Here is a 27,611-nt window from a genome sequence, read left to right as displayed (position 1 = left end):
TTTAGCCGTTGAATAACCGCTGATAAGCGATTTCTTGAGTAGAATATCGATGAGTTTAGCATACGAAATAATATTGTTATATATTTGTTTGAAATGATTTGGAAACTTAAGTTTTGTACTCGTATAATCCCCAACTGGCTTCAAGTCGTACGTTCTTAATTTTTGGTCTGGAATATTTTTAATATTAGTGAGTTTTAATATTGAAAGTATACCTACATATTTACATACTTATAGTTTAGTAAGAGAAACGAATAATTAACAAAATATATTTACGAAGTAAGAATGTCTTTTATATTGAAATAAACAATGAAGGTAATTATACCTTGCGAATATCTGACACCATCAGTGAAGTTTTAAATAACTTACCAAACCATAACTAGAGTTAAGGATATGGTTACGGTTAACTGATGTAGACAGTTTGGGGTTTGTTCGTGAACAAACTTCAAGCTGTCTACCTTGTGTGCATTGAGAATAAATGAAGTCTATTTATAGATAGATTGCAGGCAAATATACTCTGACAGCTGTGTCTGAAGACCTGGAGGTTTCCCTCAAAAGATCGATCTTTCAAAAGTTCACTGAGAGTTAAAGTAGTTTACGCTACCTATGCAGGAGTGGCATAATTACACGGCAAGTAATTACTAAATTAATTAGTCTAGGGATAAAATAATATAATTAATATGTTGGTTATTGCTCTAATAACGAGACATATCTACTGACTCTACAATTTCCTGAAGAAGGCGAATGTATTAATTGTCAACCGTGACCATGGGACCTGTAAAAGGCTCGAAACGTTGGTTTGTTTGAAAAAATAAATATACGCGATTTAAATCCGCAAAAATAGTTTCATTTCCTAAATATATTAATTGATTTATTTTGTAATGACATAATTATGCGTGCGTGTATTAACGACTTTGAACAGGAAAGGTGTGTGTGGTGGACGGGAAGATTGCTACACATCTCTTCACAGGTACGTATTTTTAATCTCTTTACTTTTACCTTTTTTTTATTACACATTCCAATTTCAAACGAACTTTTATTTGGCGCCCTTTTATGGCACATATATTTTATCATTATTTTGATTCGCGGTTGTCTTCCTACTTATATACAGGGCTGGGCAGTATTTGAATTACTTGTAATTGAAATACGTATTTAAAATACAAATACGTATTTTGTATTTGTATTTCAATTACTCCCTAAAAATGTATTTTGTAATTGGTATTTCAAATGTCTGACCGTAATGTATTTTGTAACTTGTGTATCAAATAATTTATTTGTGAAATATATTTCAACAAAATACTTTTTTTTTTCAATGTACAGCCTATTATGTGACATGCATAGATTTACATGATATTGAACTCAATGGTGACGTGTGTGTGTGTATGTGTGTAAAATGGAACGTTTGAAAATTGAGCTTCTATGGATATGAAATACTCGTATTCAATGCAGTAGAAGCACATTTGCAGATGGCAACAGTGCATGGTAATGTCAAAGCTGTCAAAGTCATCTTTTCGCGATTATAACTTGAGTAGTCTAAGGGTTATAATGGCATTGTGAATTTGTGATTTTAGTGAACCATCTTTCTAATTTATGTTGTGAACTTGTTATGAATGGCATTTACACGTATATAAAGTATTCGTCTTGTATGGGAATATTAATAATAATTATACGTACTTCCTGCTCTGTAGTATGGTTGTATTGATTGGTTTAACAGATTTTTTTTCTGGTAAAACTGAATAATTTAAAACTTCTTTTTTAAGATATGTATTGTGGAAGGAAAAAAACTTTGAAGGAAATTGTTGGTTTCCACATGTCGCGACAGGTATACTAATAAAGTATTTTGACATTTCTATTTATATTTTGTATTTTAAATGTACCCCAAGAAAGTATTAGGTATTTCCTATTTTAAAAACATATAAGGAAGTATTTTGTAATTTGTATTTCAATTCAGACGTAGCATGTATTTTGCCCAGCCCTGCTTGTGTACATGTATAATGTTACTAATCTTTGTCTAATTAAACTCATTAAAAGTTAGCGTCCCATCGACATTTATACCGCTTGCGTGTGATTGAACTTTCTGCTTGAATAAATAGAGATCGATAAATGTAACTATAAAAAGCCTTTCCATCTTAATAAACGATGAAAATTTGAACATAATTTCCATTTTCCATTAAAGTCTAATAAAGTGGACTTGAAGTACATCGTGCAAAGAATTGAATTCGTAAACAAAACATGTAGTTTTTGAATAGTAAGGTTCTATAGACAATAGAGAGGGAGTGTTCGTAAAAGATGACACGCGGGCTGTGGCCTGATTCCTCCGCGGAATTAATTATACACGTACTTTATTCATCGCTGTGATATACAGATTGTTGTTCTGTACTCAATGACAAAAGCTATATGAAGAACGCCTTCTGTATACAGACATCACTACATAGGTAGTTATATAATATCCCTTTTCACATCTGAATTTTGGGAATTTTGCAACGGGAATTCGCAATTACTTGGGCTAACAAAATGTCAGTGCTGTGAAATAATCTACAAAGTATTTTTAAAGGAAACTAACCTTTAACTATCCTAGGCAATATATTGTAGATAAACTTTGGTTAGAAAATTAGTAGAAACAGCGACTTAAACAGCAATACTGCCAAAAGTTTGTCAGGTAATTAGTAGAAACAGTTATTTGAATGGCAACACGGAGCCTGGAAGGACTGAATATTAATGCCAACGGGCTGTCTTTTGCCTAACGCGGTTACCCTGCCTGGTTGTATTCAATTAATCTTGTGTCTTGGATTAGCACATGTTACACGTTTTGATCTGTCGCAATTGTAAACTGTGTAATAGGACCAGAAAGTGTTTAATTTCCGCGGAAGAAATAAAAAATAGACAAATCTTATACTAGCTTTATCTAGTGATAATAAAATTTTGATAATCTGTCTTTTGACACAGGAGCTTTGATTCGAGAAAGTCAATTCGATAGCCACTATTTTTTATATATATATTATGGACATTTTACCCATTTGTGAACGTTTTTATGGGGAATTAAACACGAAGTCTGGATATTCGAGACGAAACTGCGAAGTGCGCGATTTCGGCTTTTATATTTTTAACTTGTTCGCTCATTAAATTTAAAATCGTAGATTGAAAATACGGTCTAAACTTTTATTAGTGCCTATACAGATGCTGTGCCAAGTATGATACTTTATGGATATATATGTTTTTGTTATATTTTTAAGAAAAGCAAGCATAAAATTATAATAAAAATCCAAATTTGGAGACTTGCTTAAGCAAAACGACTTAGTTTTTACTGCAAATACTTGTAATTATTTGAACAGCCTACATTCTTCTTTTAATTTATAGCTGGTAGCTTGGGGTGGACGGAAGGTGTCTTCCCACATGCCATACCTTTCATGTACGTTTGGAGCCCCCTGGGCAACAATCGGCGAGGACTTTAAGCCGATTGGCAAATCCTTCCCCCGCGATGGTAATCAGTAAGTAAGTAATTTATTTGTACACAAAAACAAATAATGTTCAATTTACAGATAACAGTCATAGAAGTGAGAATAATTATATTACACATTATGGAACACTTTACGGTACGGTACTTTTAAACTTTTTCTAAACCGGTTACACTGGCTCCTACATTAGGCAATGCCTGTCTCGTAGGTAACCAAGTCTAGGAAGGATGTACAATGTATCGATGAGTCCTATGTATGTATTATGGGCCAAAGCGCAAAATCAATCAAATCAAATCAAAAAATTTTAACGGTGAGGCTTCCAAACTTTCAATCTGGTATATCTCTGGTAATTTCAAGATTTCCTTGTATTTCGAGGGTTCCTTGAATATGTTTGATTTTGTGTTAACGCTATCTTATAGATTATAATGAAATGAAGCATTTCTCACAAAAAAGTGCAAATGATCAAACTGTTAGTTTGACCCTTATACATAGGACACATCGATATAGTATATATACGAAATGTTAATAGAGACGCGAAACTTCCTAAAATCTAATTAACATTACTTATGAAACAATGTAAAATTAAATAACGTTACTTACAACGCAATTAAATTACCTGTACGTGCTTGTGAGAGAGCGATCAGTAATGTATGTCATCGTGAAGAAGAACTCTAGCTCATTTATTTATGGAAACACAGGTTATATAGAAGTTGACTGTATCCAATACGTGTATAGTTTCAATGTGCCCACATTGGTATTGGATACAGAGCAAAGAATTAGGCTTACAAACAAGTTGACGGTATATTGTATATTTATTATATTTATCACATGCACTTTAGTAGACTAAACTAGGTGTAACATGTTGTATTATAATAATATCACATGGGCGTGCACACATAGATTAAGTAAAATGTACAAATAGGTGAAAATAACAGAATAATAATTACAACTTTTTATAAAAAAAACCGACTTCAAAAGTTCGTGGAATTACATCTGCTTGTCAAGTTTTATTGAAATCGGTTACCGGAAAGTGCTCGAAACCGGATTCATCTCATAGTTTGCTTCCCTTTGAGGTGGAATATTGACTTCAAATTTAAATGGAATCAATAAGGAGGTACCCTCTTTCCAATAAAAATCATCTAAATCGGTTCACAATTGCCGGAGTAATCACGTAACATCGCAAAAAAAAAAACAGCTAAATTCAGAACCTCTTCCTTTTTTGAAGTCAGTTAAAAATAGTATGCGGCAGTAATTAGTATTCAAATAACGTCAAAATATATTCCACATTGAAATCAATACCGTCACTATACGAAAAACTCAATTTCGGGAAATGACCATTGAAGCTTCTGAAAGTATCCTTAAATCTGAGAAAGCGAGATTTTCTTTTAATAACAATATTTTTTTTGTGTGTAATAAATAAAATATCTAAGTGTTTTAAGCAATTTTAAGTTAAATATGCTTTGTATAATGTAAATGGCAGTAGCCTGGACGATTACATGACTGACCTTTATATTAGGGACTTTTACATTAACCATGTTATGCAACCATTTAATGATGAATATGTCAGACAATCACACCAAATACCTGGTCTCAAAATAAGTAATTTCCTCCACGATGAGTGCCAGAGCAGCGAAATTAGGTGGCACTACCAAAACACCCAGATCACAAGTGAGGTAAGGTAGTAGTAAAGTAGGTGAGGTAAATTGTCACACACTACAAAACGAAATTTTTGTACAAACGTCACAAAAATCTAATAATAACGTTATTTTCGTATTTTATTATTTCGTAAAGTTATTTTGAAATAACTGTTATAGGTATCTATTTCTATTATACTCATTTATTTCTCTTTTGTGTTACTTATGTGTGTATATTTTATTTAATATTTTAGTTTTTGTTCTTGTCATATTATTAAATGTATGTGTGCTGTTTTTTTTCCTCTGAAATAAATTAATTACATTTTTATTTATTTCTATTACTATGAGGTACATTTCCATTTAGATTATGAGTAAATGGTTTGAGTATATCAGATAAATTCGAGTCCAAATTAAACAAATACATTGAGGTTTTGGCAATCTCATTCAATTTAGACCCTACATTAGGCAAATGATATCATTTAGAAGTCCACTTTATTTGATTAGATGTTTACGTGTTTGCTTTTGTTTTAAAGTTTAATAAATTGTCAATGTATAAAAGCAATGTTTTTTGTTTTTGCGCAAACGTATACCACTTATAAATAAAATGTTGAATACAAAGATCGAACACTAAGAAAAATTCCTTCGATGCTGCTGGATTCGATTAAGCGCTTTCGGTATAATGCGCCAGACGTTCTCCCTACTGAGCTACGGAATGAACCAGCAGACTTTACGTATTTTTCTATGTGCTTGTTGCAGATGTGTGTTTTTGGTTTTTAACGACTTTTTCGTCATAGCGCCATCTGTGAGGAATCTAAAGTTTTTATTTCCAGCATCATCGAAATAATTTTTCTTAGTGTTCGGTCCGCGTTCGGCCTTTGTATTACGTTAAATAAACTTAATTACATTTTTATTGAATTGATATTCAATTGTTTTTTGTGAAATTACTCCACTAGTTTGTTATAATTATTAATACAAAGATCGAACACTCAGAAAAAACACTCAGAAAAAATTCCTTCGCTCCGGTCGGATTCCAACCGACGTCCTCTACCTTGCCGTGGCAGACGCTATACCAGCTAAGCCACGGAACGAACCAACGGACCTCACGAATTTTTCTATGTGCTTGCGTCGCGTCTTTGTACTTGGTCTTTCAATTGAAAGACCAAGTACAGTAAGTAAGTATTATTGACACAAAGGTCAAACAAAAACACAAAGAATAATTACAAAATTCTGTAACCCCGTTGAGACAACAGGCAATGGTTCGAGTCCAGTCAGATCGAAGGAATTTTTCTTTGTGTTTGTTCGACTTTCGTGTCAATAATAATTAGATATTAAAGTCACAGATATAAGTACACAGGAATTCGGTACTTCGATCTTTGTATTTGATTTATCCGAGCCGTTCTCCTACTGAACTACCGTATTATCCTTCATTTGTACATCTGTTTTGAAAGGCAATGATATTATTTATATTATTATTAAATATTGGTAATAAATATAAGCGTTGTTAAGCTGTAAATATTGAATAAATAAATAAGTAACCCCGTTACCTAACGATGCGCGCGCTCAGTGATAAGGTCGTTTTTCACCTTCGGCTGTTTTCGCCAAGCTGAACGCGCATTCCTGCGTTCTCGGATTTTTAACTGGTTGTTGTGCCTAAACCGATCTCGATATCAAATGTCAGACTTGCGGCGTTAACGTACTTCCATTATCTTACTTAGCAAATCCCTAAAGGCATATCATAAATTGTTAAGATATTCGTACCAATATTGATTATACAAATAATTATTGTAATAGTAGCGAACATGACTAAACATGTTATATCGGCCCCGTATTTGCTTTTCCATGTTAAGTGCATTAAAGCCACATTGTAATACATATGAAGACTGTACCGCCGCTATATCCTAACAAAGCGTGTGGCGAAGCTATTCATATCACTGACGCCCCAGTTGCTTATCTAAAGCCTGCAGAGGCTTTGAAAAATCGACCGTTTATACAATTTGCTTCTTTTATTTATCACTTTGAAGGGAAAAAATGACTATGGTACTTTGAAGGAATCTTTTAAAATTGTGTTATAGGAGCGAGTTCCACTGATCGATTATTTTTATTCCAATTTACAACTGATTCAAAGAGCGCTTTTTGTATGAGATCTCGTATACAAAGGCGGAGCAAATGGATGTCAATATGCTCTCATATAAATTCCGCAAACACATTAAGCAGACGTGACGTTCCGGAGACAATCTCGTTGATGCAAAATATATAATGCAGAATGCGCTTCAACCACATAACAATAAACACAGTAGAAGTGGTTTGTTAGATGCCAACGTGCGCCAACAGTAAGTCGCGTTAGACCTACTTGAGCTCCTTCCGCCATTTTCGTTTTATATGGTATGGTTATGTGATTATTTCGTACATATTCTCGAAAGTCCTAGAAAAAATTTGTTTTGGAGTGCAAAAATAATAGCCGCATCAAAAATATTCCCCGTAGTACCTACACTTCAATGACTGGTTGAACGTGAAAAGCACTTCCACTGTTTTTTTTCTTCCGTGGCTTCTATGCTTAGCCTTGCAAAAACAAAATAAAACACAGTTGTGCCAATAAAGAAAATGAACTTAATTGATCACATCATAAGGTTTTAAACATGCTATCGTGAAGACTTTCCTAAATTGAGCACTCCACAATTTTGATATAGATTGTAATGAATATTATGATCTTTTACTACCATGGTATTCATTTACTTTTTGTGAAATTACTCCACTAGTTTGTTATAGTTATTAATACAAAGATCGAACACAAAGAAAGATTTGTTACAATCAATATTACAATGTATAAAGCGACATCTCTTGTCAACCTCTGGTAATTGTAAAGCTACTTTGTTGTGTGAATATAAACTTTCATAGATTTTTCATAGATCCAACCACCAAACCAAAAACAATGATCTGTAACAAACACATACAAAATTCGTAAGGTCTACTGATTCAATCTGTGGCTCAGTTCGTAGAGCGGTCGCCCTGGTACGGTACATACGCAGGTTCGAGTCCAGTTAAATTGAAGGAATTTCTCATTGTGTGTATTAACAATTCTACAATTTTTTTGCATCACTTATCTATGACTTGTCGCACATCCTGTATCCCAAGAAATATCTTACAAGGGTATATATCACTTTAATAGTTCCTTTGTAAGTTTATCGTCCATAGAAAAATAGGTTAGTGGTGAACTGTTTATATAGAGCCAACAATATCCGCTTCACATTTCCTTGTATCAAGTTATATTAGGTTTGTTTGTCTCCTCGGGATTATGGGATAATTATGCGGGTGATGAAGGGTCGTTTTTGTGACATTTACATTGATCCCTGTAACAAGGCAATGTGTAAGTGTAAATATAACGAGAATACATTCTGGGTACACGACTATTAAGTAGATACTGAAATAAATGAGAAGCAATAATACACACACCGGTACATTAAGAGGAACAAAAAAGATTGAACAAGAAAGATGTAAAATAGTAACGTTTATATTAGAATGAATAAGAATTAGATATAATATAGCAATTAAATTAACAACTTTTAACATCGATTTAGTTAACCTTACTAAACCTATATTGAAGAAATCGAAATTAATCGAAATGCATTATTCTTAAATTTTGTGACAAAGGTGAAAATTTAAAATGAAAATATAGTTTAACATTGCTTACTTCAAACTTTAATAAATAAAAACACTTTTTCATGACATTTAAGGAAATTTCTAAGAACGCATAATCAACCTCTAATCACTCGACAAACCTTTATTATTATTAGGGAATCAAAATAAATTAATGAAAAAAAATGACCGTCGCATAATTTTTTATCTTCAAATTACACTAAAATAAAAAAGTAAAATAACCGACTACATTTTTTGAAGAAGTACCGTAGTATTTTTGGAATCTTACAAGCTTTCCGTTAAATATGGTAGTGTTTTTTTTTGACATTTTGTTGTTTTATTTGACAATTGATAATTTGTGGTTTAAACTTGTCGATTGTGTGAATTTTTCTCGATAATGAACCTTGCATATATAGACTTGTAGTCGTAGGTGTAAAAAGATGTGCTGCTTATTACTTATTATTGCGATATGCGCTCTCCACTAATCATAGCTGTCTCTCTATAGCACTGTGAACTAGAGAAAGTGACGATAACGTTGTTTAGATTCAAATAATATATACTAGTGTAATCGACACACTTTGTGGTTTACTTGTAACCCAATTAAAATACGTTGTTATTTTATTGATTAATTACTATTTGCCACATGTAAGTGTCTAAAGCCGCTTTACGTACTGCTTATGGAGTTTAGTAAACCGTTTCGACACTGGATGGCATTACTTGTACGCTGAAACGCGCAAGCACTTTGTTCCTATGTTACTTAAATAAAGGCTTTCATAATATGTACTTTTTGGGTGCCACTTTATGTTTCTGCCGACAAGCCAATGTAAGAGCCACAGCCAAGTCAAAGTAATGAGCATTGCTGTGTGTGTACTGATTGTGTTTTTGACTTATTTTATAACATTTTTTATTGGTGGTAAGAGTTTCATTGCAATAACTGCCTGGTAGGGTACTGTTGGGCACGGGTCTGTTCATGACGAGACTGATATTGGTTGGAGGTTTCATACGTTTTTCAGGGTTGTGAACCATGTTTGATATGCAAGTTTGATTTTACATAATTTAGAAATTCAAGTCATAGGTACATGTCGTAGGAATTCGAACCTTTGATCTCTCGATTGAGAAAGAACTGTTCGCTAACTGGGATAGTTCTTTAGTATTCCAAATGCTAAGTAGTGGTAATCATTTACTTATATTTATTAATTATTTAGATCTACGGTCCGACAGTTAGTCCGTGTGAATAATGAAAAAAATATATACCCACTACCTAACAATATAACCTTATTATGAGTGCTGTTCACAAAATGAAATCGTAACAAGCCTTTGTGGAGAGCAACTCGGGGGGTTGTGAAGTAGTTAAGCTTTTATAATTCAGGAAGCCAAGAGATAATTATTTTATATAGTCAGAGCTTTAATAAGGTTGCTTTTGTAGTAACTCCTGACCTTGTATTGTTTGGAGCAAATAAGATTTTGAAAATATTCTTGTCTTTAGCATGTAACAACGATGATACGTTTTATGCACAATTTCGAAGGTTGGAACCATCGAGTATATAACCAGAAATAGAGACGAACTGTTATTTAATTTGTTTGAAAACTATTCTGCCAAATCATTACGATGACAACTCCGATTGGCCAGCCCGAATCCGAAAGAATTGACAGGTGTCGGCAATTGTTTCACTTCAAAGCGACCGTTTAACATGAGCTTTGCTATAATGGACTTAAATTGAAAAATTACATATAAAATAAAATGTGATTCCGTCTGTTTTGTAATTAGATGTTTTGCTGTTCTACCCACACCACCGAATTGAACTGCCCCCATTATTACGGATATTATCTTTATTACAATAAATACAGAATATTTTTGGAATATATGGATACGTATATATTCCGTATATATTATAATGTATATATATATATGTATATGTATATATATATTATATAGTATACATAGGTCAGTTGTTGGCGCTGTACTATTTCAGCTTTCTAATTTGTGATTTTACCTCAAACTAGAGTTGATATTTAAAAGTGATGTAAGGCCCATTTGTCTGATGAGTAGTCAAGGATGGATAGCCCTTATTTCGTCTCTATTTCTGGTTATATACTCAATGGTTAGAACAAACGAGTGACGGTGTGACCTCTTTACACCGTCATCTCACCTCTTTGTATCGCCTCTCTCCGCTTGTATCTTATATATTTTTTTTATTTTACATGTATTTCAATTTTAAATTTGAATTGTTCCATCTTCCTTCACTTTCTCATTTTGTTTTCGTACTACGGTCACTTCCAGCTCGACCATCACAACAGTCGGAGCTGTTAATAAGCTAATCATGTGTAACAATTTATAAGTCTACAGCCTTCATGTATCTATTTCTGTAATTCAGTTTCTCGGCCCATTTAGGGGTAAGTGCCTTAATAATAAAGTGTAGGGAGTGTTTTATACTGTTATACCTGTTTTTTTACATTTACCTTTATATTGTTACAGCCTTTCTTTAAACTTTACTTCTTTAATAAATTTTGTGGACCGGAAGTTTCCCATTTCATTGCCGCGAACCTGTTCACGGCTAGCTAGGGTTACAACCCTTTCAAACGTACGTAAAATAAATCAAATTGTAGTGAACTTTTTAAATTCAATCAATAATTAATACTATATAAAATGCTAAGTAGCTGGTAAAAGTCAATTGGTTCTCTAAAGGGTAATCAAATGACAAGATGAACAAATCGTGCGCCTGGAGGAAAGTACCACGCCTATCTATAACAGGTGCAGTGCCATTCAGGCTTTTAAATTGCAATTAGCTGAAGGGCATTGCAACTGCGCCTCTCACTCTGAGACATACAGTTAAATGATAATATCAGTACAGAGTACTAAAAAAACCGACTTCAAAAGTCTTTCATCCCCTAGTTTGTCACCATTAGAGGTGGAGTATTCTTTTCAAATTTAAATGGGACTAAATACTGAGAAAAACTAAAAAAAGAATCATCAAAATCGGTTTACAAATTACAATCACAAATAATCGGTAAAAAATAACGAGTTATCTCGTAAGATACATACAAAAAAATGCTATCGAATTGAGAACCTCCTCCTTTTTTGAAGTCGGTTAAAAAAAACAGATGTACATCTGCAAAGCAATTTAATGATGTGTGTGAAGATCCCATTCCTTGTTGGGCCTGCTTGGTAACTACAGCCCAAGCCTCTCAATAGGCTATTATGTACTATGATTATTTTTCTAATTCAAAGGTATTTTTACATAAATTGTTATGTACTAATGCTTTATAAACTAAACTGCCTCTGTGGCCGAACGGTTACCATGCCGGACTGCCACGCAGAGGTCCCAGGTTCGATTCCCGGGCCGGGCGAAATATTTGTAGGGCCTACATTTATTTCTCTCGTGAGTTTGGGTGTGATTTGTGGTTGTCTATGTGTGTGTCCATGGCACCCGCGACACAGGGTTTCCCTAGTGCGGGGCTATGTTGAGTATGTGCGTTATTATATTATATATTATATTATATTAATGCGTCCAGAAATCAATCTATTATATTTTATGTTGTTTAAGATTAATCACCATCATCCTATTTAAGGGCGTGGCTCTTTTCGGTACAGCCTCCTCCACTCCTCACTGTGCCAGCTCTTTGACTTCTTTATGGCTGCTCACTTCGACGTTCTTCTTTATTTGTTCACTGTACGCCATTATTGATCATTCTCTCTTTTTTCTCTTCGATCTTCCCCTCAATTATAACTTTTAAGATTAACATAAATATCAATATCAAATCAAATATATTTATTTATACGACATTAACATTACACTTGAATATATTAGAGTAAGATATAACATTGTGTAGTGACAAAGTGTCTCGTACATCACTCTGTATCAGATAACAAGATGTCCCTTCCTTACATCACTTCCTGTCTGACTGTTTCATATAATGTTGAGAGGAAGTTAATATGAATTCGGACATTTCCACGAAATGTAAATGGAATACGGTCCTGTTTCTAATTCTCAGTCTCGATGTGCGAAATTTAAGCAGACACACAATAGGCTAGAGCAATCCCAAATTCTTGTCCAATATTGTAGTCTGCATTATCAGAAATCAATTAAACTGTACTGAAATATTTTAGTTGGTTAAATATTATTATTAAATAAATTAATAACGTACACAGGGTTTCCCTTGTGCATGTCAATGTGTGTCAATGCCACCAGACAATCACAAATTACATCCAAACTCACGAGAGAAATAAATGTAGGTCACACAAATTTTCTCCTGGCCCGGGAATCGAACTCAGGACCTCTGCGTGGTAGACAAGCATGGTAACCGTTCGGTCACGGAAGCAGTTATTGATACAAAGATCGAACACAAAGAAAAACTCCTTCTATCTGACTGGGCTCCAAGTGGTGTCTGTTAGCTAAATCAATTAAAATAGAAACTGAATCGGCAGATTTTATAATTAAAACTTTTTTATTTAAAAGAACTCACCTCAAAAGTTTGCTTGTTGGCTTTTTTATTGGAATTACATCTATTGTCAAATTTTATTAAAATCGGGTAACGGCGCGAAACTGGATTCATCCCCTAGTTTGCCACCTTTAGAGGTGGAATATTTTCTTTTAATTTAAATGAGACCAAGATAGAAGATACCCAGACCAAGAGATACCCTCTTTCGAACAAAAAAGAATCATTAAAATCGTTTCACAAATACCGGATTATTCGCATAAAATTCACACAAAACAAAAATACAGTCGAATTGAAAACCTCCTCCTTTTTTGAAGTCGGCTTTTAAATTTTTTGTTTATTACAAACTTTTGTATTGGCTTTAAAGGACTTTTTTCGCCATCAGCGGTGCCTTCGGCACGGCAAACTGACACACTGATTCGAGTCCACTCACATTGAAGGAGTTTTTCTTGTGCCAACAAAGTGAAAGTCAAAGTCAAAGATTATTTATTCCATAGGTAAAATAAATTTACACTTGAAAACGTCACATTTAAGCTACTGCTCGTTCACTACGCTGTCTTCCCTGAGAAGAATGAGCAAGAAACTCTAGGGATTGCTCTTTTCAAATAAACTTAAATGCTATGGAATACACTTTGAATTAAATTTGTGTGGATTCTGGAGCCGTGCCGTCTTTTTCCATACATCTTTATCTAACACGTAGTCTTCAATTTTGTAATATGATTTTTCAATCAAAATATTTTAATGTAGTTTTTAAACTTAGGAAATGATAAACTTAATATATGCTCCGGAATCTTATTGTAAAAACGGATACAGTTCCCCAGAAAAGAATTGTTTATCTTGGTTAAACTCAAATCGTGGTACCATGAGTTTGGACCTAGCTCTAAGGTTAATATTATGGATATCTTCTTTCTCATTGAAATTGTGTATATTTTTACGGGCATATAAAATATTTGAGTAAATGTACTGTGATGCCACAGTCATGATACCAGTTTCCTTAAACGTTTCTCTGAGAGAAACCCGAGAGCCTAGACGGTACACAGAACGAATCGCTCGTTTTTGCAATACAAATATGGTTTGAATATCTGCCGCTTTACATGCGCTTTACCCCACATGAGAATCCCGTAGGACATTATACTATGGAAGTAACTAAAGTAAACTAGTCTAGCAGTACTAACATCGGTAAGCTCGCGTATTCTTCGGACTTTGTATGCAGCGGAGCTTACCCTGCTGGCCTGGGAAGATATATGTGGAAACCATTGAAGTTTACTATCTAAGGTCACTCCCAAGAAGACTGCTTTATTAACAAGGTCTAACTTTTCTCCGTTTATTTCTATGCTTGGACTAGTCGATTTTACGTTAGGTAATTCAAATTTAACACATTTTGTCTTCTTGGCATTAAGCAATAAATTGTTAGCATTAAACCAATAAACTACCTTGAGAGGGTATCATTAATATGGTCATAGTTAATGTCAACTTTGTATCAATAATAATAATAACAACAAACTAGTGAAATATTATCACAAATAACCATGGATATTGTATGAAATGAATTTAGGCCCTCAACGATAGCGGCCTTAGCCACGGTTAACGTGTCCGCTATGCTTGAGCCAAGTGGCATTCCCCATCAACCCTCCCATGGCCCTATCAGCCTTCTTTGTTATACGGGCCGAAACAAAGTACAAATTTTTGTAACTCTTATGTCCCTAATGCTCCGCCTAAAACTCTACCCTTCTGGGACGTGAACGACACAATTACGCCTTAGGTTCGATGTTCGTCGAAAGGTCGCAACTATTTATGTGGTCTGTGGTCGCAACGGTCTCTCTACGTCCTCTCTAGCCTACACCGATGATGGTGCCATTTCCGCGCGGAATCCCGTAGCTGCCTGAAGTCCACCGAACCCACTTCGAGAACCTTGATTCTGTCTAATAATTCTCTACGCTTTTCCTCGTAGAGAGAGTACTCCCAAAGAGCATGGTGTACCTCCTCTACCGCAGTAACAGGACCCCACAACGGATAGATTCGATCTGTGGTGCCTCCCCCGCAAAGCCAAGCGGGTCAAGCCAAGCGGCACGTTGGCAATCACACGGACGGAATGAATTAATTTTGCGGCTCTACCCATATAACTCATAAACCCTAAAAGTTTACCAAAATGGTAATATCGGGAATTGAGCTCGCAACCTCATCAATTAGCGTGCACAGTGCTAATCGCTGCGTTACAAGGTCGTATTTTAGTTACGTCGAAACCTCATCGCGTGTGCGTCAAACGCATAATTGTCATTCCACTCACAACATTTTGTTCAAAGCTAGCTGATTGTGCTGCATCAAATGATGCTCATTATCTACCAAAGCGGAGTGGATGAGTTGTGTTTTAACAATCAATCATTTACCGTCATTGTGACTAAGTACCGCCGAGGTATCAAAATAACGATACCTATTGGTTGGTTGCTTAAACATAGTTTGTATGTATAGTGTTTTGATTGGTAAATAATGGATCTTTCACTTTACGTCTTTCAGATCTCCCTTTGTGAAGGCATTTCTTATAATAGGTAAATTGACGCGATGTTATAGACAATCAGCTAATGAGTTAACGCCATATTTACATTCAGCAGGGTGCCTTTTACGAAAGGCGTAAACAATAAAGAACTGAAGATTGGATGAGTAAAATCTAAGACTGAACACTATGACGTACTTTGAGGAGGAGCACAGAATTGTTACAGGATTACGATACGATGAAACGAAAGTAAATTGTAAGATGTATATTATTTTGTAAGAGATTCTTTTTTTACACACCCGGAGAAGTCGTGGGCCTTTAGTGACGCTGCCACTGCGCCCGTCACCCTGAGACATAAATTGAAAAGTCCCACCTGCCTGTAATTTAACTTTAACTGCCTCCGTGGCCGAACGGTTACCATGCCGGACTGCCACGCAGAGGTCCCAGGTTCGATTCCCGGGCTGGGAGAAATATTTGTATGGCCTACATTTGTTTCTCTCGTGAGTTTGGGTGTAATTTGTGGTTGTCTATGTGTGTGTCCATGGCACCCGCGACACAGGGTTTCCCTAGTGCGGGGCTATGTTGAGTGTGAGCGTTATTATTATTATTATTATTATAATTTCACCAGCACCCTTACCCTTCAAAACCGGAACACAGTAATGCTCACATGCTGTAATGCTACTGCTTGGCGGCAGAAATAGGTAAGATAAGGTGGCAGTACTTTCCTGGACGAACACTTTCACAAGGAACTCTACTGCTGCTAAGAAGCTGAAATATTTAAATTAAATTTTATTTAAAAAATACACTTTTTTTTCAGTCGATCGCTATAGATCATAGTTTTCAGGATGACAACTACAATATCTGGTTACAGTTTTCGGGTCTGTTGAAAACCCTGTATAAGTCAATATAATGGTTATATAAATTTAATAGATCGTATACCTCTCAGTACAAGTTTGACTTTCATAAATACAAACAGCAAATGCAACCGGCAAACAAACAATATCAAAAGCGAATATAAAATAAAGTAAACGTAGATGTGGGAGCGGTGTTATCTAGGTGCTTCCGTAGCAGTTCATAGTTTATAGGATCTCGCTTCCTTTAAAGCGTGTATTTCATTTCGAATCATGAATAAGTTTTTTATTAGATATATTTGTATGTCACTTCTGCTCAGCTTATTCACGATTTAAGTTTCGCGTATGAGTTCAGAGTTTTATTAGATAGAGCTTTTAATACAGCGACTCAAATGATTTAAATATACTTGGTAAACAGTAAAAGGACAAGCGCGCCGCTTACCACCACGATTTTTCGATCCGCCACTTAGTATCATAAAACAAACCAGACTTTTTTATGCCCCATCACTATTGTTTGTTACTAACCTCTTTGTGTAAAGTAGCTGTTGTTGTTGTTTTTTCCATTCTTTCCTTAAAGGAAAAGGCAAAGGTTTTGACATCATACAGCCAAGTCTTGGTAAATTTTTCTTCTTCATTTCATAAAAAAAAAAGGTTATACAGTGACAACACACGTTTCACCAATGGTTTCACCAAAAAATTTACTATGCCAAAACTGTTTTCACAAAAAGACTTAATGGTTCCTTGTATCTTCTATGGTTTCAGATTTCTCCATAATGTCCCATTAAAAAAAAACATTATAATTAAGTAATGTGCCGAGATAAATAAACTGTTTTATTATTTGAGAGACCGATGGTAATTGTTTTACGATACAGTAAAATAGAAATGCTATAACAAATAACGAGTTTTCCTTTTCATAACTCATGAAAAATATAAATAGCAGTAGAACTCCTTGTGAAAGAGTTCGTCCAGGGAAGTACTGCCACTTTACTATTTCTGCTGCTAAGCTGTAATGTGAGCATTACTGTCTTAGGGTAACGGCTGCAGTGGTGATGCCCCTCAAATCTTTGCGACTTAAAGCTCTGAGTGGCACTGCAACTGCTATAGGCTGGCATACCGCGTACCACCAGGTGCACGACTTGTTCGTCCCGTCTCTTGATATCATATAAAAGATATCTGTAATATTTGTCACGATAACGAAGTTTTGTCTTTGGGTAAAAAATGCTCTGACCCCATTATGCAACCTTTTAAAAACTTTGCAAAGGATAATAAATACACGAACATCTTTGATTACGGCATTAAACTGTAAAACAACTTTGTTACTCAACTAGGGGACTGCAATGAGCGGACCACAAAAAGCATTTCTCTGTAGCGGGAAGGTCCTTTCTAACGGAGTTCAATGAAGAAAAAAGGTGAGTTAGTAGCAATGATTGTGAACTCAGAGAAGTTGCAACGACAAGTGTTTTATTGCAATTAGTCGTCTTGATAAATGTTACGTTTCTATGCAGAACCTACCTTGTTCTTAGATAACCTCACCTCAGTACAGTGTACTACAAAACCGACCTCAAAAGGTATTCATCCCCTAGTTTACCACCCTTAGAGCTCGAATATTTTCTTTAAATTTAAATGGCTCCATTTTTGAGGTACCCTCTTTCCAACAAAGTCGAATTGAGAACCTCCTCCTTTTTTTGAAGTCGGTTAAAAAATAAGACACTTTCATGGTCAATAAGCGCGATAAATACACTGACATTCAATATTGCTTTGAGCGATCAAACCTCGACAGTCAACCTTAGGTCAATAAATGTCATCATTGTCATCAACAACCCATTTGGATGTCCCCCTACTGTGCACGTCTTCTCTCAGGGTTTAGGCCGTAGTCCCTCGCACTGGCCAAATGCGGGTTGGAAAATCACGTTTTCCGAAGGTTGTGAACCTTTTCTACTTGCAGGTTTCATAGCGATGTTTTCCTTCACGGAAAAGCTATTGGTTAATTTCAAACTAAATTTCGCAAATAAATTCCTTCAAACTCAGCGGTGCCAACCCAGATTGGAACCCACATTTATTTAGTCTGTGGTCAAGCTATTAAGTTCCCACGGTTATGAACGTCACTTACACATAACTGACGGAAGTGAAAACAATTTCTATTTATGCAGTCTGTACTAACAAAGCGCTTATCCGAACTAATGTTATAAATGCGAAAGTAAGTCTGTCCGTTGTTACGATTTCATGCTTAAACCGCTGAACCAAATTTGATGAGTTTTAGTATAGAGATAAATGGGACCTAGGAGAAAGATATAGGCTACTTTTTGTCACAAAAGTGAATCTTAAAGGGAGTGAAATAGGGGATGAAAGTTCGTATGGAGAACCTATAAAACTGTGAAATTTGGTATAGTGCAGTAGTAGGCTATTCGAAGTACTTATTCTGCACAGATGAAGTAAGGGGCACAGCTAATAATAAGTAATTTATTTCTTTCTAAGTTTAGTTTTACAATAATAGTGACAGGAATCTCCGTTTAAGCAGCCATGCCTGTTTTGGGAGGCCAATTATTTCTCAAGTAATGGATCGGAAAATACCATAGATTTGGAAATACATATTTATGTAATTTATAAGAAATAATCAATGTTTCAGCGTTTTCGACCAAATTACCCTTCTAGGTAAAATAGGGGATGAGTAGGCTACTCGAAATACGTATTCTACGCAGACAAACTCGCGGGCACCGGCTACTTTAGATTATACACAAGGAAAAATACATTTTCTGCCATGTAGGTTCGTCATGAATCAGTGCGAGATATTTTTTGGTTCTTTTTTTGTAGATGCGTAAGCTTGTATTCATAGATTATTGGAATTCTAAGTGTATGAGAGCAAAAAGATTGTTTTTACATGAGATCATAGTGCGGTTTATAAGAATAAGCGTGAACACGAAGGCATAAATTCATCGTACGAGTTTTTGTACAATCGCCATGTGGGGTCTTATAATAACATTTGTGATCATATTTTATGACGAACTCTGTGTCGAGATTTTTCTTTACAGTTAGGAGCAAAACTGGTTGTGTTTATGTAAAATTTTTATATGAAAGAAATGTATAAAGTACACATTACTTATATGAATGTTATTTAATAATATCATTTTTAAACAATAAAGGCTCTACACAGACATTTCAACTGCACTCTGACCGCAAATTTGCAATTTGAATGCAGTTGATCCAACTGCATTTGAACTGCATTCAACAGTTTCGTTGGAACTGCATGCCAACTATACACCGACTGCAATCGGACTGCATCGACTGCGGTCGACGTGCAGTTCAAATGCAGTTGGACCAACTGCTTTTGACCTACATTCAAACTGCAAATTTGCAGTCTGAGTGCAGTTGAAATTCAGTCTGTCTCTCTAGAGCTTTAAAAGCTGCAGAAGCTTAGCGTTGTAATTACGACAGCTGTTTGTTGCTTTTTTATTTTTTTATGAATAACCTTTCTACTATACTTATTACGATTTATGTATTGTCGATATAGGCAACATACAGCATAACACATAGTAGCAGTAGAGCTTCTTGCGAAAGGGTTCGCCCAAGGAAGTACTGCCACCTTACCTATTTCTGCAAATATTATATTTAAGCAGTATATATCAGCATATCTCAGCATTACTGTGTCCAAGGGTAAGGGTGCTGGTGAAATTACAGGTACATGTGACTTGTCAATTTAGGTCTCAGGGTGACGGGCGCAGTGGTAGTGTCCCTTAGATCTTTCCGATTTAAAGCTCTGAGTGGCACGGCGAGTGCTATGGACAGGCGTGTAGCTTACCGTCAGGCACGACTTGTTCGTCCCGTTACTTAATATTATTTAAAAAATGACACAAACCTTAAAGGTTTGTAAATGTTGTAGATTGTTTGCAATATATCTACATATTATTGTGCACTCGCGCAGTACATGCCGCGAACGCGCCTACCGTTCGCGCAATACGCCTATTATTGTCATTTCCTGGGTTGCATGTAAAGGGGGACTTGAATATTTTTAGATATACATACAATATTATAAACTTTAATTAAAACTATTTATAATTATCAGTTTGTGACATGTAAGCGTGTTGACTGCACTTAAGTGTACTTAAGTAGCTGTACACTACATTAAGTATAAGTTAAAAATTTTAAATATGCATTTATAGCTATGGAAGAGCAGTGCCTCCTGACACAGGCTTGATAAGCTTAATAGGTGGTACCATCCACTGTTAATGTAAAGTTAATTGTATTACTGAAATAAACATTTATTATTATTATAATTATTAATACAAAGATCGAACACTCAGAAAAAACACTCAGAAAAAGTCGTTGAAAGACCAAGTACAAAGACACGATGCAAGCACATAGAAAAATTCGTGAGATCCGTTGGTTCGTTCCGTGGCTTAGTTGGTATAGCATCTGGCACGGTATGCAAGAAGACGTCGGTTCGAATCCGACCGGATCGAAGGAATTTTTTTGTTTTTTCTGAGTGTTCGATCTTTGTATTAATAATTATAACAAACTAGTGGAGTAATTTCACAAAAAATAATTGAATATCAATTCAATAAAAATTGAATTTATTATTATTATTATTAAGTTTGCGGTATAACTGAATGAAGAAATAAATGTTACTGAGTGGTAATAAATAAAAAAGTTACCTACTTTATAGTTTTATATTTCATATATACTATAGTTTCATAGTTACGTATACTATAATAACTCTGGGGATGTGTGCAGATAAATTCCCATGTTTCTTCCTAATAAATTAGCCGCCAAATTGAGTTGTTCTAGCTAAGTAACTTACAAACATATAGCCACAATCTTAACCTAGTTTACTTAATGGGCTAGATTAAATGTCGATAGTACAATGTTACTTACCAAAGTTCGCTAAGTTATTAACTCATTGGTATAAATTACAGCAATTTGGGTTTATGATTATATTATATTTATTTATATTGTTTATGATTCGGTTAATAATACTGCCCCACAACGGAAACCCGCACATGACAACTAACTTTATATTAACAGTAGTACGCCTTCTGAAAGAATTCGTCCAGGGAAGTACTGCCACCTTACCTATTTCTGCCGCCAAACCTCGAAAAAAGTTTTCAAGGGTAATAAAGGTGCTGATGAAATTACAGGCACATGGGACTTGTCAACTCATGCCTCAGGGTAATGGGCGCAGTGGCAGTGCCCTACGATATTTGCGATTAAAAGCTCTGACTTGCACTGCCACTATTATGGATAGGCGTGTCGCTCATGAGGCGCACGACTTGTTAGTCCCGTCACTTGGTATTTAAAAAAAATAACATAGTGTTATCTAAAAAATTACATTATATATGTATATCATATTTTATAACGATTTAATGTCCAAGTGACCACTGTCACTTTGAAATTAAATGATTTATATGAATGACATAAATATCGCAATTTTTGAAATAAAATATAAAATGACACAGGCATAATGTTAGTGATTGTTCGCGCCGGTAACACTGAGCGGCTGAGGCCTGGCGACTGGGCCGCGCGTGAGGGCGTAGGGTGTAGCAACGCCAGTGCAAAGTTAAAAAAGTGCCATTACATGCTACGGCTACGGGCCAAGCGCAGCAGTTATTTTTTATACATATTTAAATTTCATTCCTTGTCATCGAAGTACAGAATATACAGTGTTAAAACCGTTAAAAGCATCTGTTCATTGTGCCGTTCAATTCTGAACATCACATAGACAACTTATCAAACATTGATTTCAAAATATAAGTTGTTGATTTCAAAAATTAATAATGTAGAAAATACTAATATTGAAGCAAGTTTCTCTATTCAAAAATTGAGTGTCAATTTTGTCTCTCAGCATATTTTTCGTAGAAATTTTGTAAACCACACGAAAAAAGGCACTGTGTGCGTCTAAAAAAATATATAAATAGACATGTAGAAATTTATTAGATGCATAATAAATTGCGAGTTTTCGTACATGGTCGGCTTGCTTACATCGCGCTCTTTCGAGCGAACATGTTATATTTTTAACTCGTACCTATACATTATACTACGTAGGGGTTCAGATTTAATGGTCTTAAAACAATATTTTTTATCACGCTCAAAATATAAAGGACGAACAAGTCGTGTGCCTGGTGTAAAGCGACACGCCTGCCCATAGCAGTTGCATTGCCATTCAGACCATTAAATCGCAAAGATCTCAGGGACACTGCTACTGTGCCTGTCACCTTGAGACATAACTTGGCAAGTCTCATGTACCTGTAATTTCACCAGCACCTTTATTACCCTCAAAACCGAAACATAGTAATGCCCGTTTGCTACTTGGCGGCAGAAATAAGTAAGGTGGCAGTACTTCCCAGGACGAACCCTTCCACAAGGAGCTCTACTGCTGATAAAAATATAAGATACGTGAATTGTTATTCTAGTTAAACATAGCACAATATCTTTTTAATTTAGTTTCGCTTCAAGTAAAACGCTCCAGTATTTCACAGAGCATTGTGTTTTTAGTTGGAACGATTTCCCTTCGTCGTATTCCGGAATTATTGTGTCTTCTTCTCTAACATTTTCATTTTATCGCTGTGCTACAAAACACTTCATTTCACACTTCGTCAAGACCACTCGGCGAGCTACACTGGCGTAACTACTGCCATGACAGCACAACCACAGCTCCACTACCTGTTCTGCTGTTCAATATTATAAAAACCCACATATGTATCAAAATTCATAATTTAAGGTCAACTTTGAAGAGTTGTGATGCGTACGTACGTTAAGTAAGTACGTTCTGTTATGGATTTTTACTGAATTTCACAATGTTTTACCACAATGACATTTATATATTTTTTGTGAAATGATTCCACTAACAACTAACGAACACTGTTTCGACACGACAGGACTTGAACCTGCAACCACGCTATACCGTAGCGTCGCTGTGCCAACTGAGCTACAGGTCCAGCAGGTCGACGAAATTCTTCTATGAGTCTGTAACAGATCTTTTTATTAGGTTTCTTTTCGGCTTTAACATATCGATACTTGAAAGGCATAACGTGTAAAAAAGTCATAACTAGTTTTGTTTGTTTAGTTTCTTAAAAAATACTTTAAATCGCTCTCCTGTCATATTTCCCAAATGCCCATTACACGTGTTACCTTTCCAGTGTCGATATAATACCTTTTATTATATCGAGTTTCGTGTTTGTGACGCGATAAATGATAATCTCAGTACAGAGTACTAACAAAACCGACCTCAAAAGTACGTGGAATTACATCTATTGGCCAAGTTTTATTGAAATCGGTTACCGGAAAGTGCGCAAACCCGGATTCATCCCCTAGTTCGCCACTATACAGAACTTGATAATAGGTAGGAGATAATAAAAATCGGTTCCCACTACTCAAACTAATAAACGAGAGAGATAAACGCCTTGAATTGGAGAATAGTAAAATCAACCATTAAAATAATTGCTCCTCATAAAAAAATTTAGGCGCTATTTATAAAAATAAATCTTCATGCGCGTACAGCTATCCTTACAGGTGGATGATTTTCTTCAAAATTAAATGGGACCACTATGGTGGTACCCTCTTTCCAACAAAAAAGGAATCATCACAATCGGTTCACAAATACCGGAGTTATCGCGTAACACACATACAAAAAAAACATACAGTCGAGTTGAGAACCTCCTCCTTTTTTTGAAGTCGGTTAAAAATTAACAGACAACCAAAATCCAAAACCAAATCTTGACACTTTAAGTGCATTTCTTTCGTATTTTATCTTTAATAACTTCGGCGTAGTTTTCCCGACGGTTTCCCGTCCACAGTTTTATATCTAGGCCAGCGGTCAGTTATCTCGGCCTTATCTTGTTACAGGCTGATTATAATATTGACAATGCTGTTGAGTTTCAATTTATATGAAGGAGGCTTTTGATTTACTCGCATCGATAATTTCAACTAATTGGTTTACGGTTCTGAGTTTGACTATGTACACCGCGTTGTAATCTTATTATCATATTATATAACAAGGAAGCAATTTTTTTGTCTAATGTGTGTCGATTCGAAGGGTGCGTGTTAGAATGGTAGTAAAATTAACAGTTACTTAAATAGATTTAATTAAAAAAGTAGTTCGTGGTTTATTGTAACTGCACCGATAACAGCGAATAAGTATCGATTTTGCTTATGACTACATAAAAATATTTAAAGCGAGATATTTTGACTTGACGCGACTTGTTCGTCCCGTCACATAATATTATAAAAAAGAAAATCTGGAAAATTAATATGAATAAAATGGCTGAGAAAACTTTACACGTCTAAGGGAGTACTGCTATCTTACCTATTTCTGCCGCCAAGCAGTAATACCAGCTTGGCTGTGTTCCTGTTTTGAAAAGTAAAGGGTGCTGGTGAAATTACAGGCATATGAGACTTGTCAACTTTTGTCTCAGGGTGACTGGTTGAACTAACACTACAACTGTTGAGGCACTACAACTGAAAAGGATAGGCGTGTAGCTTACCATCAGGTGCACGACTTGTTCGTCCCGGTACTTGGTATTATAAAATAAAAAACAGTTTCCCGCTTCTCCTTAGGTGACAGACAGGCCTTAAAGTTTTGCCTCACTTATAGAATTGCATTATTAGGGCGCCTAATACAAACGTCACTACTATTAAACTAAAATATATTAAACCAGATATTGTAAACATACAATATGATGTGTGTATGTGTGTAAAATCCGCAAATTAGATAGATAAATATATAGATAGATAGCACGTTTTTTCAGCACAAATACAAACAGATACAAAACATTTACAATCACTTCACAGAGTATAACATAAAAGCATATAGAACATTCATTATTAATTTTATACACATTTATATAAAACACATACTGCGAGAAAAACAAATACTGTGAGAAAAAGAAACAAATACTATAAGAACTGATAAAATTTTAATGTAACTAAGACTACAGTTTGTGCTGAAAAGGCCCTGACTCAGCATAAATACTACGGAGAGAAGTCAAACAGTGCTGGTTTTCTGCCAGTACCAGTGAGCGATCGCAGCCCAGTAAGTCATGCCACCAAAGTACATCACACGCAAATATATATACCTAACTCTTAATATTGATATGTAACTAAATAAAAAAACTTGATACACACACACAAACAAAAACAAGTACTTTGTACTTGTGTATCACGTAAAGTACAAAGTAAAAGTGTAAAATGTAAAGCAAATAAATAGTGTAAGTAATGAAGGTAAGCAATATAAACAATAATGTAAGTTTACAAACACAAAATTAAATTATAACAATAGCCACCAAATATGCTATATAAAATATATAGGTATGGAAATTCAGATTTACAATTACGACCAGCATAAAGATAAACTGTTTTGTTACAATAAATTTTTTATCTGTAAAAATCTCATTATTGCACAATAATAACATCAAATTCGATTTTATTATTATATTCAAATTTCACATCTTTGAAAAACAAAACAATTTGATTCGACCTCAATTCTTATATCAGTCGAGATGAAGTTTTATTTCGAAATGAAATCAAATCAAAAAGAAAATAATCTTTATTTCATAGGTAAGCATTATTACACTTGAAATCGTCACATTGGTTAAACTCTATCGCTCATTCGTAAGGCAGATTCCCCTGAGAAGAATGAGCAAGAAATTCTAGGCGTTGCTCTTTGTAAATAACATTTGTACATCAGAGATCAAGACTACCTCCATGAGCTAAACGGGTTACTACCACGGATTTTTGTCATCCAAGTACGCAGAAGTTGTATAATAACCTTTAGTATAAAATGTTTGTTTCACTATAGTTTTAAACCTCGTGAATGACAAATTTTGTATATCAACCGGAATCTTGTTATAGAAGAGTGTACATTGCCCTTTAAATGAATTTGTCACTTTATGACGACGACTATCAAGAACAGCTAGTTTATTATTATTCCTCGTATCAATGTTATGTCTGTCACCATTTTTCATATAGAGATTACTATTCCTCTTAACACAAATTACATTTTCATAGGTGTACTGCGACGCTAGTGTAACAACATTAATTCCTTAAACTTTTTCTCTCAAAGATATTCTAATGTCAATCAATCTAGTGTTTTGACAATGTCAACAGCAAACAAATTCACACGTTACTTGATGTCGAACGACATGATAGTTGGGTCCGACTCTAGTTTGTCTATGAATTAAATAAAAACTACGGTTGTGTGACATGCGTGAGAAAAGCTTTTATTTGCCGTAATCATAACTTGCGGTTCCTGAATACATCCTAAATAGCTTATAATATGTGTATAGATAAGGCTGTGTATGTAACTGTACATAATTGGGCATTAAAATACTCGTGTGATGTTTTTATGAAATGAGCAGACGGGAGAGAGAACCCACTCGTATAAGTCATATCCTAACATAGTTAATAAATATAAAATTTTTCTTATCCGCTGATTTATTTTTAGTAACACTAACAAAACGCATTACATACTTAGTTACACTTACTTTTAACTATTGCGAAGGAAGAACAAGCGGCCTCGAAGATTGGAACTCACACTTCACTAATACCACGCGAGAAATATCTGAAACAAAGAAAATATTGTTACAATGGCTTTCTGAATTTTTAATCAAACACAAAGACTACCTGGTCAAAAATTTGTTGCTCAATTAAGACTCGTTTCGATCCTGCAGTCAAACCGTATATACAGATTTGAAGGACTATGTTTAGTTAAGCATATTGTACCCCTTTTTAAATTCTAAAAATTAAAAATAGTGTTGGAAAGTTTAATAATTAGAAAATAAACTGCACTATGAGGAAAGTCAACGAACTTGAGATCTGTTGTAGATGTGCTGTCGCGAATTCCTAATAGTTGATCGAAGGGTATACAGTGCAATACAACACAATGCAATACAATGCAATACAATACAATACAATATAATACAATGCAATGCAGTGCAATGCAGTACAGTACAGTACAGTATAGTACAATACATACAAAAATTCTTTGTTGTACACCAAAACGGAAACAAATACGAAACAATTAAATAAAAAAATAAGTGTTAACAAATATTTTTTTAATACAGTTGCTCAGAACGTGGTGCTTTTCGAACTACAAATCGTGCCGAAAGTTGGATTTTTCGCACTA

The 27,611-nt window shown here is 34.9% G+C and overlaps 1 long non-coding RNA gene across 1 annotated transcript in view; it reads right to left on the bottom strand.

Moving 5' to 3' along the window:
- The window catches only part of LOC113233879, a 118,109-nt gene that overhangs the window by 40,555 nt on the left and 49,943 nt on the right, over window positions 1-27,611 (bottom strand). The window contains exon 2 of the long non-coding RNA XR_003310758.1: window positions 26,971-27,047. This is a non-coding gene — a long non-coding RNA (uncharacterized LOC113233879). The remainder of the gene's footprint in view (window positions 1-26,970; window positions 27,048-27,611) is intronic.

Source organism: Hyposmocoma kahamanoa, unplaced genomic scaffold, assembly GCF_003589595.1.
Source record: "Hyposmocoma kahamanoa isolate Upper Pololo Valley unplaced genomic scaffold, ASM358959v1 80, whole genome shotgun sequence".
NCBI classification, from domain to species: Eukaryota; Metazoa; Arthropoda; class Insecta; order Lepidoptera; family Cosmopterigidae; genus Hyposmocoma; species Hyposmocoma kahamanoa.
The sequence above is the reverse complement of the archived record's forward strand: the minus strand, read 5'-3'. Positions and strand labels throughout refer to the sequence as shown.